Source organism: Aotus nancymaae, unplaced genomic scaffold (assembly GCF_030222135.1).
Source record: "Aotus nancymaae isolate 86718 unplaced genomic scaffold, 86718_ANA_hifiasm-v0.15.2.pri h1tg000039l, whole genome shotgun sequence".
In the NCBI taxonomy this organism is placed as follows: Eukaryota; Metazoa; Chordata; class Mammalia; order Primates; family Aotidae; genus Aotus; species Aotus nancymaae.
The window spans coordinates 4527724-4543076 of record NW_026988453.1 but is presented as its reverse complement, the minus strand read 5'-3'; positions in this window follow the sequence as shown (position 1 = coordinate 4543076).

Sequence of the window (15353 nt, the reverse complement as noted above, 5' to 3'; positions counted from 1 at the left end):
CTGGAGTCTCGGTCTCATTTCTCATTCATTCATTCAGTAAATACCTCCTGAGCACCAACTATATGCTGGCCATGGGGTGCTGTGATTTAAGCCAGCACTTTCCTCATGGAGTTTACAGAGCTCACACCCAGCAGCAGGGAGACAGCAAGAGGAGGTCCCAGCCCTGGGTGACAGGGGAGGGTGGGGGGTGCAATGCTGGGGAGGTGCATAGCCATGCACCACACCTGGCCCTGGCAGCTGGGAGGGCTTTCTGGAAGAGTGTCTAGGCCGAATGTCAGAGGATGAGGAGGGGGAAATCAAGGGGAAGAGGTCGGGGGTGGGACTGGAAACAGCACATAAAAAGTTTGAGAAGCCAGAGCCAGCATGGTGTGTTTGAAGAGCCACAGTTATTAGCAGAATCCAAGTATCTTCTGGCGGGGACAAGCAGGCTCCACTGGTTGGGCGCTGTGGCTCACGCCCATAATTCCAGCACTTTGGGAGGCCAAGGTGGGCTGATTACAAGGTCAGGAGTTCAAGACCACCCTGACCAACATGGTGAAACCCTGTCTTTACTAAAAATACAAAAATTAGTTGGGCATGATGGCGGGCGCCTATAATCCCAGCTACTCAGGAGGCTGAGGCAAGAGAATCAATCGCTTGAACCTGGGAGGCGGAGGTTGCAGTGAGTCAAGATTGCACCACTGCACTCCAGCCTGGGCAACAGAGCAAGGCTCCGTCTCACAAAAAAAGAAGGCTCCACTGTAAGTGCCCCCAAAATGGACAGGGAGGCAGGAGGCAGGCCTCAGGTGCAAGGAAGTCTCTCACCCATGGGCTCTGGGAGACCTGTAAGGTTTGTTCTCACTGAATTTAATAAGGAAGAAACTGAGGCCAACACAAAAAGATCCAATGTGAAGCGTTTATTCAGGCTCCCGGGCGAGGTTCTGCAGTCCGACAGGAGGGACTGGAGAAGTCGCACGGATTCCTCTCAGACATGGGGTTTTATAGGGAGTGAAGGAGCTCGATTGGTTGTGGGAGAGCAGGACTACTATTGGGTAAGGTTACAAGCCTTTGTTTGCATAAAGGACTTGGCTGCCATTGGTTAGAATTACTCGGCTGCCATTGGCTAGAAAGACTCGGCTGCTATTGGCTAGAAAGACTTGGCTGCTATTGGCCAGAATCACAAGACCCTGCTTGCATACTGGGTTCTTTAAGGGAAAGCCAGGCTGTACGAGAAGGGGAGAAGGGAACATGTCCGAGCATGTCCGAGCTTTTGGAAAAGGGGAGGGGTGTGCGTCCGAGCTCCTGGCGAGGCAACCAGCCTTACAAGACCCACTGGAAGCTCCTGGCACGCCCCAGCCCTACTCTCCCAGTTTGCTCAATAGGACAGCTGGGACAGTGCCCTAGCCCCTCTCCCCATGAGGGGACACTGCATGCTGCCCTCACCTGCCACCTGGCCTCCAACTCCTATGCCTCAGTGTCTCCTTGGAGCAACAAGAGGTCTCAATGGATCCTGTGTCTGGGGCCCTGTCTCCTGCTGCTCCTCTCCCAGCAGGGTCCTTGTGATCATTTCTCTAATACAGCGGTCCCCAGCTTTTTTGGCACCAAGGACCACTTTCTTGGAAGACAATTTTTCCATGGACGGGGGTGGGATGGGGAGGAAGAGCAGGGGTGGGTGGGTGGGGATGGTTTCAGGATAAAACTGTTCCACCTCAGATTGTCAGGCAATAGATTCTCATAAGGAGCATGCACCCTAGATCCTGCGCATGCACAGTTCACAATAGGGTTCTCACTTCTATGAGAATCTAATGCTGCTGCTGATCTGACAGGAGGCGGAGCTCAGGTGATGCTCGCCCACCCACAGCTCACCTCGCGCCATGCAGCCTGGTTCCTAACAGGTCACAGACTCGTTCAGTCCTGTCTGCAGAGCAAAGGTTGGGGACTCCTGCTCTGGTAGATGTGGTCTCTCTTTTAAAAATTGTGCCCAAGCCAGGCGAGGTGGCTCACGCCTATAATCCCAGCACTTTCGGAGGCTGAGGTGGGCAGATCACGAGGTCAGGAGACCATCCTGGCCAACATGGTAAAACCCATCTCTACTAAAAAAATAAAAAAATAAATAAATAAATAAATAAATAAATAAATAAATAAATGGCCAGGCATGGTGGCTCATGCCTACAGTCGCAGCTACTCAGGAGGCTGAGGCAGGGTAATTACTTGAACCTGGGAGACGGAGGTTGCAGTGAGCCGAGATCACGCCACTGCACTCTAGCCTGGCAACAGAGTGAGACTCCATCTCAAAAGAGAAAACAAAATTGTGCCCAGAGGTGGGCACAGAAGACGCTTGCCCTCTGACTCTGAACAACCCCTAAGACCAGGTCCCACTTGATCTCTTTTCTCCTAAGATCACCTGGTGTTCAGGAAGGAACTTCAGAGTGCCCCAGACACTGACCCCATGGGGGCCCCACCCAGCTGAGGTCCCCACCCCATCATCTTAAGAGCAACATCACAGGTTAACCCAAGTGCTGCCTTTAGGTAGGAGACCTGCAGACACCTGGTCTGCATGGAACCTGGGGCACTGGCCCATTTGTGGAGCCTGGGAAGGTGACCCTGTTTTATCCCAGGACAGAGGAGAGAGCAAGTGAGTGCCAGGGTGCAGGGGCACACCTGGTCCATCAGCCCAGGGCAGGGAGTCCTGCCAATTTCAAAAAGCAAGCGGTCTTGCGCTCTCCCCATGATATTCCTAGGGAACAGAGGACCATGGATGTGTGCACAGAACACACTGAGACAGCTTCATAGATAGGGCTTCCGAACGCCCTCCACAGTTCACCCGCCACTTCCTAGGGGAACAGAGGACCATGGATGTGTGCACAGAACACACTGAGACAGCTTCATAGATAGGTCCTCCGAACGCCCTCCGCAGTTCACCTGCCACTTCCATCACTTGTGCATGCGATGGCCCTGAACCAAATGGTAGGTGCAAGCAGCGGCCAAGAGCCGGCCGGGGCCTCCTGACCAGAGGAGCTGGATGCAGTGGGGTAAGCTGAGGCCTACCCAGACACCCTGATGCACACTATCCCCACTGTCCCCACTGTCCCCTGCAGGGACGTCCCTCTATGCCTCTCAAGTCCCATCACTCTACTTTTGATCCATGACCCATTGCCTCATGGGCCTCTCAGCCCTCGTGAGAGGTTTAGGGGAATAGCTGGCCTCAGGGATAGGCCCCAGGGCCAGGCTGTTCAATGGGCTCCTGATGGGTATGGAGCAGGCTGGGGGTGCAGGGGAGACCAGGCCGGACCCCATGTTTCCACAGAGTAGCCATCAACACTCATTCACTTCTCTGGGCTTGGCTTTTCCTCTGAAAGTCCAGTCTGCCCTGTCATCCCTACCAAGAAGAAGACTAAGTGTGAATTTGGGGAAAATGTTGCTGATCTGGGGCAGCTCATCTTCTCCCCTGCACGCATGCCCTTCACGTGTTTCTCGTTCTATCCCCCATGCAGGCACTGGGACAGCTCCTTTACATGTGTTCTCTCCAACCAACCATCCACAGTCCCCAGATCAGCCCGCATGTTGCAGATGAGGAAACTGAGGTACAGAGAGTTTAGGTAGCATGCTGAGGGCCATTCAGTTAGTAAGTGGCAAAGCTGGGATTTGAACTCAGGTCTACGTGGCACCACAGCCAGGATTCTCCCCATCATTTGGATCTTGTAGAGTGAGGAGCACTCCAAATCTCCCCAGACTTGGACCAGAATCAGAGCCTCCCGTGAGCTGGCCGGAGGTGAGGGCACAGGCCTCGACTCTCTCTGCTCCCCTCCAGCTGCCCACCTGAAACCTGGCAGGAGGAGATGTGCTCTGTGCAGCACAGGGAGGCGGCCTCTGGAAGGACAGTCAAGGTGGTGTTGAGTGGGGCTTTACCCAGCATGCAAGAGAACAGTAAGGCAGCCTCCTCCAGCTTGAGGGTAGTTACAGCCCACGCCTGTGTCCCAGAGTGACTGGGGGGACCTGGGGGTCATGGAGGCACCTGTCATTACCTTGTATAGGGGTTACCCCTCGACTCTGCAAAGACAGTGAGTAAACCTCAGGGTGGGCAGAGTCCTGGGTCTACATGCCAGCAGGGCCTATCCGGCTGTTGTTGGAGGTGGCAGAGATGCTTCAGGGACCCGCTGCGGTCTACCTCCAGCCTTACTACTTCTCAGTCACATGGAGCTAGCTACTTTTGTTTCTCCAACGTGTCCTATCCTCTCCTACCTCTGCATGGCTCTTTCTACCCCTAGAATGACCTTCTCTCTCTCTCTCTGCCGATCCAACTGCCCTCCCCTTTCCTCAGGGCCGTGGCGAAGTCCCTGTTTCTCCAAGAAGCTGTTGGGACTCCCACCCGAGCACCTGTAGCTTCCTAAGCACCAGCGATGCCTCCGGTGCTGCCCTGAGACCCACACATTGCAGGCCCATTCACTCTGGGCCTCCTGTGATTCACAGAAACCAGGACTGGGCGCCCAGCCCAGGCCTCCCTCCCTGGCACTGTTCCCAGGGCTTCAGCCCCACCCACCTGCTCATCCCAGGTTCTCAGCCCCCACCCCAGCATCTACAGGAATTTAAATTGTTCTCAAATGAAGACTCAGGAGAAAAATGTTTCCATACTTGTGCAGAGCGCCCTGTGGCCTGCAGAACACCCCAATCCCAAAGCAGTTTTCCCTGTAAAGTCAGGCCTGAACAATGCAAATCTGAAGAAGCCTGGGGCTAGGCTGGGGCTGCTCTTCAGGAAAGCGGTGGGTGGGGTGGGAGAGGTGGTGTGATTCCCAGCCTGAGAGGTGCTGAGATTGTGCTGGGCTTGCTAAATGCAGGACAGGGAGACCTGTTTAGGATGAGCTGCCTCACCCGGTCCTCTCCCCACCCATCTGTCCCCTGCCAATTCCCAGAAGATGATGGCAGCTAGGAATGCAGGTTGCTGAGGATAAAGGGAGAAGGTCACTTCACTTCTACTTGAGGGCAATGGACAAAGCAGTTTTTCCCTCTGAACTTCACACAGAGACCCCTCTGGCCCCACGTCTATTCAAGCTATTCAAGCTCAGGTGATGCAGTGAGCGGGGGTTTCTGCTGGGAGACACTTGGCATAATTTATAAGCCAGCTACATGATAATACTAACAGATGATATTGGCCTCCATGTATCAGGCACCTGTTGTGTGTCATGTACCATGTTATGTAATTTACATGCATTCTCTAATTACAGTACCATGCAAAATTAGGTCCTATATAATCACTCCATTTTATACACAAGGAAACTGAGGCTCCGAAGAGTTAGGTGACTCATCCAAGGTCATATAGGGCAGGATCCCGATTACTGTATTTTTATTACAATGTTAAAATTATTTGAATGGTATGCTTCCTACCAAATTAAATCAGGCATCTGATAGATACAAAAAAAAGCATATTTTCAAGAAATACTTTCTGTATTTTAGCCAACAAATATTTGAATAAATTCTGATTATATAATGCAAAATATGTGTGCATCAATCCTTATCACAGAAAAATTTGTGTAAAATAATGTTCAAATTTGTCTATTGCAAAAATTTGATCACTCACCTGGGAAATCCGGGATGGGGAATGTAAGCGCTTACCACTGCCCCTTGTGCATGCGAAATGGCTTGCGAATTCACTTAGCCCCTTGTGCATGTGAAGTGGCTTGCGAATTCACTTAGCCCCTTGTGCATGTGAAGTGGCTTGCGAATTCATTTAGCCCCTTGTGCATGTGAAGCGGCTTGCGAATTCACTTACCCCTCACGCCATCAGTTGCGGTCTTGATTTCCTCATCTCTCCTCTACTTCTAGCCTCGGCACTTCTTGGACCCTGGGGCCCCGGGTTGTTCATCCGTAGATTCCAGTGACCTCCATGCATGGGAATGAATACATGAGAAGAATCATTCTCAAATTAGATGATCTCGTATAAGGTTTGATGTTAAACATGAAATATTGTCAGAGAGGGAAAATGTGACCAGCTAATCACATTAGCGTTGCACTGGCTTTCACGGTTGTCAAAGCACTGTGGCAAGTCCGTGAGACGGTAACTTTAGAAAAAAGAATAACTTGGATCTTGGAAGGGTCATATGTTTACTTCGCTCACCTCATATCGATGTAAGCATGACATCTGCTTGATTCTCAATGTTTCTCTTAGCAAATAGGGGTCATCGACACATTGGTTCAGCCATTGTGTAAATCCGACACATATTGATTGAACGCATACTCTATTCCAGGTACTGGCTGGTTATCAGGGTTACAACCGCGGACAGACCAAGACTGTCCCCTACCTTTACAAACAAGAGGAGAAAAGTATTAAACAGGCATTAGATCATTAGATAGATAGACAGACAGATAGATAGATAGACAGACAGATAGATAGACAGACAGACAGATAGACAGACATATGAGAGAGAGAGAGAGAGAGAGACGGGCATGGTAGCTCATGTCTGTAATCCTAGCACTTTGGGAGGCCAATGGGGGCAAATCACAAGGTCAGGAGTTCGAGACCAGCCTGGCCAATATGGTGAAACTCTGTCTCTACTAGAAATACAAAAATTAGCCGGTGTGGTGGTGGGCGCCTGTAGTCCGAGCTACTCAGGAAGCTGAGACAGGAGAACCGCTTGAACCCAGGAGGCGGAGGTTGCAGTGAGTCGAGATTGCTCCACTGTACTCCAGCCTGGGTGACAGAGTGAGACTTCTCAAAAAAAAACAACAAAAAACATAGATAGATAGGATGGATATAGAAATAGACAGACAGATAGATAGATAGCAGATAAGTAGATAGAGAGGAGATAGGTAGACAGATGGGAGAGAGAAGGAGAGAGAGAGAGAGATAGGTGGACACATACATACATACACACATACATGCATAGATACATACACATGGATATATAGCTATAGAGTTATACATGCATGTGCCTGAGTCTCAAATTGTGAAAAGAGAAACTCAGGAAAACAGCAGTGTGCTGTGAGAGAGAACAGGATGGACATAACTTAAACAGAGGTTTGGATGAGGGAAAGCCTCCTTGTGGAAGCTATCACTGAGTTAAAAACTAAAAGATTCATAGGCATTGGCCAGAGGAAGGGAGTGAGGTGCTGGGAGCAGAAGGAAGAGCAGGTGCAAAGAACCTGGTGTGATGGATGGACGGAAAGGAGGAGGGAGGCTGCGCCGTGGCTTTGGGGCCATGTTAAGGGGACTGGATTTTACTCTGAGTGTGATGGGAAGTGTTTGATAATTTTAAGCAAGGGGAGGATGCACTGACTTATGTTTTTAGATCACTTTGGCTTTAGAGTGACCTGTTGGTTGGAGGAGGACAGGAGGGGAAGCAGGGAGACTAGTTAGGGGGCTGTTCTTATGGGGATGGAGGGGTCATGCTGGTGACCTGGGCTGGTAGTGTGGACGGAGAGAGGGGGACTGAAGATCTGAGGTGATGCCAGCAGAAGACAGTTTCAGGAAGTGGCGGTAGAACTGGGGGGCTTGGAGAGAGTACACTGGGGGTGGGATTTGTCTACACGAGTCTCCTTCCTCCCCCAGGTTCTGATCCACTTCCCACCCCGACCCATGCCATTCTCTGCAGCACCACTCTTACAACCAGGCAACGGGGAGTCAGGCGTTGGGCCCTGCACTTTAAAAGGCCCCTCTGTGGCTCTCCTCTGGCTGCCCTCCTTCCTATGGGACGAGGAGTCTGCAGGTCCCAGGGACATGCCCACCCAGACCCAGCCTTTGCTAAACCAGAGCCACTCAGGAAGACAGGTCACATGAGACACAGAGTTTGACCAGAATAGAGGTCAACTCACTACTTCCTTCATTAGGAAAGTCTTGCAACCAATGACATAATACAATACAATATGATATAATACAGTACAGTACAGATCAGCTGGAGGTGCAGGGACACCAAGACAGCCTTGGGTACTGAGGAAGGAGCTCCTTCCCGGGCCCCGGGCCCACCCCAGCAGGAGAGGGCTCATGGAACAGGGACCCATGAGATGGCAGAGCCCTACCCTGCTCCCTGTTGGCCCCCAAATTTACTCTGCTGAGCAGGAGAAGGAGGGGAAGGGGAGCTTTGAGTTGAATAGGAGATTGGAGTTTGAAATGGATGAGGACAGAGACTAAATAACCAAAATGTGACCTTGTAGGACTCAGCAGTGGCTGTAGAGTTTGGCAACCTTTAACAGCACTCACTCTCCAGCAGGGCAAGCAGGGCCTTCCCCAGTTACTGGTAGCAGTAACTGAGAAAAAATTAAAGCTCTTTGTAGTCAAACCTCACTCCTTGAGGTCCCAGGGACATGCCCACCCAGACCCAGCCTTTGCTAAACCAGAGCCACTCAGGAAGAGTGGCTTCAACATGGCCCACAACAGCCAAACTCTGTCTCAAAAAAATTTTAAAAAATCTAAAAAGCTCCTATAAATATAAGTGCCCGGAACAGTGCCTGGCACGAACGTCCTTGAGTGGGGTTTGACAGCAAAACCTTCTTTCAGTCCTCACTCGGCCTTCCCTGGGAGGCCGCCCGGCGATAGTCGCTCACTTTGCAGCCCCCATCCTTCCACTCTGTGCTCTGAGTCTCCTCCCCTGTCTGACTTTTCTCTCTGTGCTTTTTGTCTTTTACATGGAATATGTTTTCACTGTTTATCTTGTTTCCTGTTCTTTTTTTTTTTTCTTTTTGTCTGTCTCTCTCCACTTGATTGTAAGCTCCAAGAATTCAGGGATGTCTCTTCTGCTCACTGGGCACGTGGTGGCCCTCAATACCTACTTGCTGAATGAATGAATGATGCTTATGCCCAGGAAATTGAGGGCTCTTATGGAATAGAATGCATATACACAGTGTTCCACAAAGGGCAGAGGGAGCATCTTGCCCAACAGAAGATTTGGGGGCTCCAGAACAGGGGTAGTTGGGTATTTGACAATCTGAAGGGTTCAGGAAACACTGTTTTTGGCTAGTGGAGCTTTGGAGGCCAGGGCCTGCTTCACCCTGAATGAATGAGCTGGGGAACCAGTCAGAAAGAAGATTTTCATGAGAAAGAGACTGGGCTGCCTCGCCACATGGGACAGAAGGATGCTATTGTTCCCGCCAGCGGCAAACCATTTTACATCTTACTCAGGCAAGGGTTGGAGTGGCAGGGAGTGGGAGGAAGTCACATGTGCCCCAGAATCTACTTGGAGTTCTGGAAGCCTCTCTGAAACTGGTGTTCTGTTAAAAAGTTTTCTGCACGGAAGTAAACTGGGAGGAGCTTCTTGCCACCTTTTCGTCTTTTTCTCTTTCTTTCTCTGCTATGATACACATGGGCACGTTAAAGCTTCTGAGAATCACGAGGAAAAAAAAAACTGCTTCACCTCATTTAGCCCAGAGTTTCTAAAACTCAGACCTCCTTTGTCACTTAGCGTTGTGAACATTCTCTGGAACTCATTTTGGGAAATGCTAATCTGATTCCCTTACACTTACATACATACACACACACGCGCACACACACACACACACACAGAGCAACTACTAAAATTTCTTTCTTTTTTTTTTTGAGATGGAGTCTCACTCTGTCACCCAGACTAGGGTGGCATTTGTAGACTTGGATCAGAAACTCACAGGCCATGCAGACCAATACCACTTACCAGCTTTCATCCCCATACTGAATGACACTATTCACTTTTATTTTTAAGATGAAGTCTTCCTCTTGTCCCCCAGGCTGGAGTGCAATGTTGGGATCTCGGCTCACTGCAACCTCCACCTCCCGGGTTCAAGCAATTCTCTGCCTCAGCCTCCCGAGTAGCTGGGATTACAGGCGCGTGCCACCACACCTGGCTAATTTTGTATTTTTAGTAGAGACCAGGTTTCACCATCTTGGCCAGGCTGGTCTTGAACTCCTCGCCTCATCCTCCCAAAGTGCCGGGATTACAGGCATGAGCCACTGCGCCTGGCAGCAACTACTAAGATTTTATGCAAGGCTCTTTGAATACTGCAGGACCCTTGAGCTGATTCTCTGAGTGAGCAGCTGAGTCTGGTGGTGTTGAAGAGGGTCTGCTGAGGCTTCTCTTCCAAATCCTTTCTGGGCAGGGCAGGGCTGGTACAGGCATTGCCAACTCACCCAGGGTCTATAGGGGGGCTGTCCTTACCAACCTTGATTTCTCCTGTATACTGGGTGGCTCAACTTTTATTTTGAGTCTCAAATGTTACTCATTCTCTCAAATCTGCCAATCTAGTCCTATAGTTGAAATTCCTGCCAGCAGGGAGAAGTTCCTGCCAGTTCCCATGGGGCTGGTGGTCATTGTAAAAGGTGTCCTCCCCAGCCGAGGGAAGGTGGGAAGGACTTCTGCAAATCCAATGCTTGGGCTCAGTGTATGCAGGGAAGTTCTATTTGCCTTGCTCACCTGGAGAGTGGTGGCAGCAGAGTTTTCCAGCCAAACCTCAACTTGCCTTTTGCTGACGCTGTGGTTAGATGGAAGGTGGAGCCTGCAGGGCCAGTTTTGACCCCTGACTCACGGCTTCTCTAGCTCCCCGCCACTGGTACAGGGAGGTTGAGGAGGCTGGGTGGGGGAGGGTGTGGGAATCCGTGCATGAATGCCCAATTGGAGGCTCCCCAGTCCTAGCCAGGGAGCTGGGCAGGCTGGGGCCCATGTTTGGGGTTTGTTGAGAACCTAGGGAAGCTGATGGGCATGGGAGAAGGAGACCTCGAGAGCACCAGTGCTCCGAGAATCACAGGGTGAAAGCAGAGAGATTTCTGTTCCACGAAAACTCACAAGAAGGTCTGATTTGGACGGGAAGGGACCCCAGATATGCCCTCATTTCAGCAGGAAGGAAACTGGTGAGGGGGTTTTTCCAAGGCCACACATCGACCTGTGGCAGGTCTGGGATCCCCGGACAGTTACATTGAGGCATCACTTTTTGTGGCATCTGGGCTGCTTCCCCAGCTGGAACTGTCACATTCAGACCTACCTGAGATAAATTTATCCTGAAGCTGTTCTATCAACTCTGCAGAATCCCATTTCCAAATACCAACATATGCCACGCCCAATTTCCTTGCTCCTCCTGGAGGACGTAGCAGAGTAAGATCCACCACGGGCTGAAGGTGCTGGAATATCCGGGGCACCATGCAGTCAAAAGAAATCTTTGCGTGAGTTTCTGAGGAACTGGAGTTTGGAGACCCCAGAACCTCGCAATTTCCAGGCCTAGATGACAGATTTGGGATGTCCAAAATCTGAAGGAGTCCAGCCCTGCTGCGCTTAGTGTAACTCAGACCACATCTGATGGCCCTTGACCTATTCAGAGCCCTTGACCTATTCAGAGCTCCAGTTCTTTTTTTCTTTTTCTTTCTTTTTGAGATGGAGTCTTGCTCTGTTGCCAGGCTAGAGTGTAGCGGCATGATCTCAGCTCACTGCAACCTGCGACTCCCTGGTTCAAGTGATTCTCCTGCCTCAGCCTCCAGAGTAGCTGGGACTACAGGCACATGCCACCATGTCCAGCTAATTTTTGTATTTTAAGTAGAGACAGGTTTTCACCATGTTGGCCAGGATGATCTTGATCTCCTGACCTCGTGATCCACCTGCCTCGGCCTCCCAAAGTGCTGGGATTACAGGCATTAGCCACTGTGCCCGGCCCAGAGCTCCAGTTCTTAAGAGGGGCAGTGACAATCTGAGACATGTTCAGAGAGGGGTGACCAAGAGGGACACTAAATTACACCCTCAAGGAATGGTTGAAGCAGCTGAGGAGGCTTAGCTTGGATATGAGAAAGCTCAGAAGCACCAGAGGGCTGTGTTCAGATACTGGAAGGATTGTCATGGGGAAGAGACTGGACCGGTTCTCCATGGCCCCAGTGAGGAAAGACAAGACCAGTGAGTGGAAGCTGTAGGAACCCAGAACCCAGAACCCAGAGCAATATCGGAGACTTGACTAATGGTCGGCACAGTTTTGGGTTCTCTTCCCCTGGAGGTGCTTGCAGGGTGCTGCTTGGCCAATGTGGAAGGCTGTTTACGAACCTTCAAGGGTCAGCCGGCGGAGGGAGGCCTGGGAGACTTTCAAGATCAGTTCAACACGCAATTATATTAATTTATACCCAGACCCCTGTTCCATTCAGCACATGTTGAGCATGTGCTCTGTGCGGGACACGGTGCCAGGTATGAAGAAAGGGCAAAAAAAGGAGCAAGTCACTGTCACAGAGGGGAAAACAGATGCACACACAAGCCAGGGCATGACTGGGGCCTCCACTCAGGTCTCACAGAGGGATGACATGCGAGTTGGGCCTCAAAGGATGCACAGGATTTTGGCAGGCAGTGGGAGGGGAAGGGCACACCAGGCAGAAGGAACAACACAAAGACTGGGATTAGCCCGGCACGTCGTGTCTGGGGAGATGCCTGTCATGGGTGGAGTACAGGGAGGGAGTGGGAAGCAGCAGGAGGCAGTGGCGGAGGGGCCGTTGGCGGGGGGTGGGGGGGGGGCGGCGGCGAGGGCCAGCCTGGGAGAGCCTTGGGTGACAGCCTAAGAATTCTGGCTACAGAAAAGTGGGAGCTGGCGATGCACTGAGGCCGGGGAAGGATGCAGTCAGCATTATTTAGAAAGACGGCTCTAGTGGAGGCACACCCTGGGGGCGAAGGGACGGGAAACAAGAGTCAGAGGGCCCCGCTAGGAGGCCTGGCATGTTGCCGCGGAAGGGGCCAGGCCTGACGGTGGCCCAGGATAGACAGTGGTGATGGGTGTGGAGGTGAGGTAACATTTTAGAGTTGTCAGGACTTGGTGCCTCAATGGGAAAGGAAGTGTGAAAGATGAGGCCGGAGTGTCTTGCTGGGGTGACTGGGTGGGTGGTGATTCAATTCACCTTTGTCTTTTGTTTTTCAAAAGCAGATGAACCAAAACACCTGTGGCTTGGGCTGGTTCAGAGCTTCGTAGAGCACTGAGAAAAGAAGGGAAGCCCAGGGAGGTGTTGGGAAGCTGGGTAAAAGCTCTGCGGGACAGCCAGGGGAGGCCGGAGGGTTGCTGTGTGAGTGCTCCCCTCTTGGGGCCTCAGTTTCCCCTGAATGAGCAGCAGGGGCAGACACAATATCCTGGCTCTCTAGGGAGGAGCCAGACCCTCTCCTCTGCGTCCGTCTTTCACAACTGCATCTCTCACTCCATATCAACCTCTCTACCAACCTCTACACCTCTCCTCTCAAGATAAGCTGGTAGGTTGATGACATGGCAAGTTGTCAGTGCCCCCTGCACCAGCCTCATGCATCCCCCTAGCTAGACTTGCTAGGAGTTTGGGTAACCACCAACCAGGATCTTTGGTCCACAGAGCTCAGATCTACTCAGATGTGAAGTACGGAGTCCTTCTCATTCTAATCTCAAGGGTTTCTTCCGGGTTATCTCTGGGTATTTGGAGAAGTGCTCATCTCTGTCCCCAGATGGTCTGTGTATTGACTGGCAACTATCACACGTGGAGTGTAGGATAGAGGAACGCTTGGTGCCGCCGTGAGCCACGTTTCAGTTTAGTCAAACACGTGTCTCATGTCATCACACTATGCCACTGCTGTCCCTTCTGTTACAGTCACTGATAGACCCCGGGACACTCCTCTCACTTCCCTGAAGATTTTCGCTCCAATCTACCCTCACTTTCTCAGTGTCAGTTCTATTATAATTCGTGGTGGCTTCAATAACTATGAGTACAATCCGTCTGACATCCTGGCCTCTTGGTTTCTTGATCTCTTCTCCAGAGACTTCCGTCCTCTATCCCACTTTAGCCATTTACTTTCATGGTTGGTCAATTCCCTCATATTCTCAATTCCCAGCAACACACTCTTTGACCACTGCTCTCCAAATGACACCTCGCTGCCTCAAGCATCCAGACCCTAATCATCCTTTGGGCCCTGCAATCCGTTCATTCTATCATCTTAATTTTAGTTATCTCTCAACCACCCCCTTGTGTTTTCTCCTTCCTTACCCAGGTTAAAGTTCATGGCCCATCTATAGCCACTTCCTTGCCCACATCCTTAACTCCCTTCCTCCTTTCTTGCCTCACTGACCTGCCTGGAACCCCCCCTGGTCAAGTCCTCTTCACTTACTCTGCACCTGCACCTGTGTGGTAGCAACATGTGGGTGGAGTAAGCACGTGACTGTACTGACCGGCTTTCCTTTACATTCACGACCACCAACCTGAAGCGGGTTCTCAGTGCTGCCCAGCATTCTAATTTGTATTTCACTAGTTCTTTAGTTTTCCTGCACTTCTCAACTATTTCGTGCCTTTTCCCCTCTTCCAGCATCTAACGTGTCCTCCTCTGTCCTCACTCTCAGATTTCACTGAGAACATGGACATATCACAAAGAGAACTCCAATAATCTCCCATCACCACGTCTGCCCGCACCTACCTCGGTAACCGTAGTCGAGCTGTCCACAGCCCAGCCAGGACCAATCCTCCCACTTGCGCCTATTCACCTACCCGAGGACAGCACACCAGCAATGTTTTCCTCTGTCTCTCAGGACATCGATTTCTCCTTTTCTGCTGTATTATTCCCGTCAGCATATTAGACGTGATTTTATTTTACAAAAAAACTGTTTATGCCAAACAGTTCACCACCAAAGCACCTAATTTATCTATTCTTCTTCACGAAAACCTTCTTAGAAAACTGTCAGTCCTCACTCTCTAAAATTCCTTTTCTTTCTCTTTCTCTTGAACCCACTCCAGTCAAGTTTCTGCCCCTACCGTTTAACCGAAATCGCTTTGGTCAAGTCACCAACGACTTCCATGTCACTAAATTTGATGATCAGAAGGTTCCAACAAATCATAAGCATCTTTCCTATAGACAACAGCTATAAACTCTGAGCAAAATATAAAAAGTAACAACTATGTGCAGACACTGGAGATCGATCAGAAGAAAGAAGAAACTGAAGGGAAACTGGCACTCAGATAAATAAAATTTCATTGTGTAAGTTTTCCATTGCAGCTTTTCATCAAAGGGCAGACTGCAATTGGCTTCATGCAGACTGTCTTAAAGTTCAAGTAGAAACTTGTAGTCTTATTGGCTTAGAGAACCAGAGGAGAGAGTTTGGGGCAGCTGGAAAGTGGAGGAGGGACATATTGCAAAGGAGAGAGTGCCCCAAATTCTGAATATAAACTTTGCCTAAATCTCTAACTCTTTAACTACACAAACATAGAGGAGAATCCAAAAGCCCAACTGAACTAACAGAACTGAACAGGGGGCGGGGGGGGGGGGCGGGGGGGGGCGGGTTTGAAGTTTGAGTTCAGCCAGTTAATTGCCTCTTAAAACAAAACATCAACACCCTTCAGAGAAGTGAAGAACAGAATCCAGAAGTGATACAATGTATCATTCATGAAGTCCAGGATGCAATCAAAAATTACTAACATAGTAAGAAACAAAACCTGACTCATAATTGAGAGAAAAGAT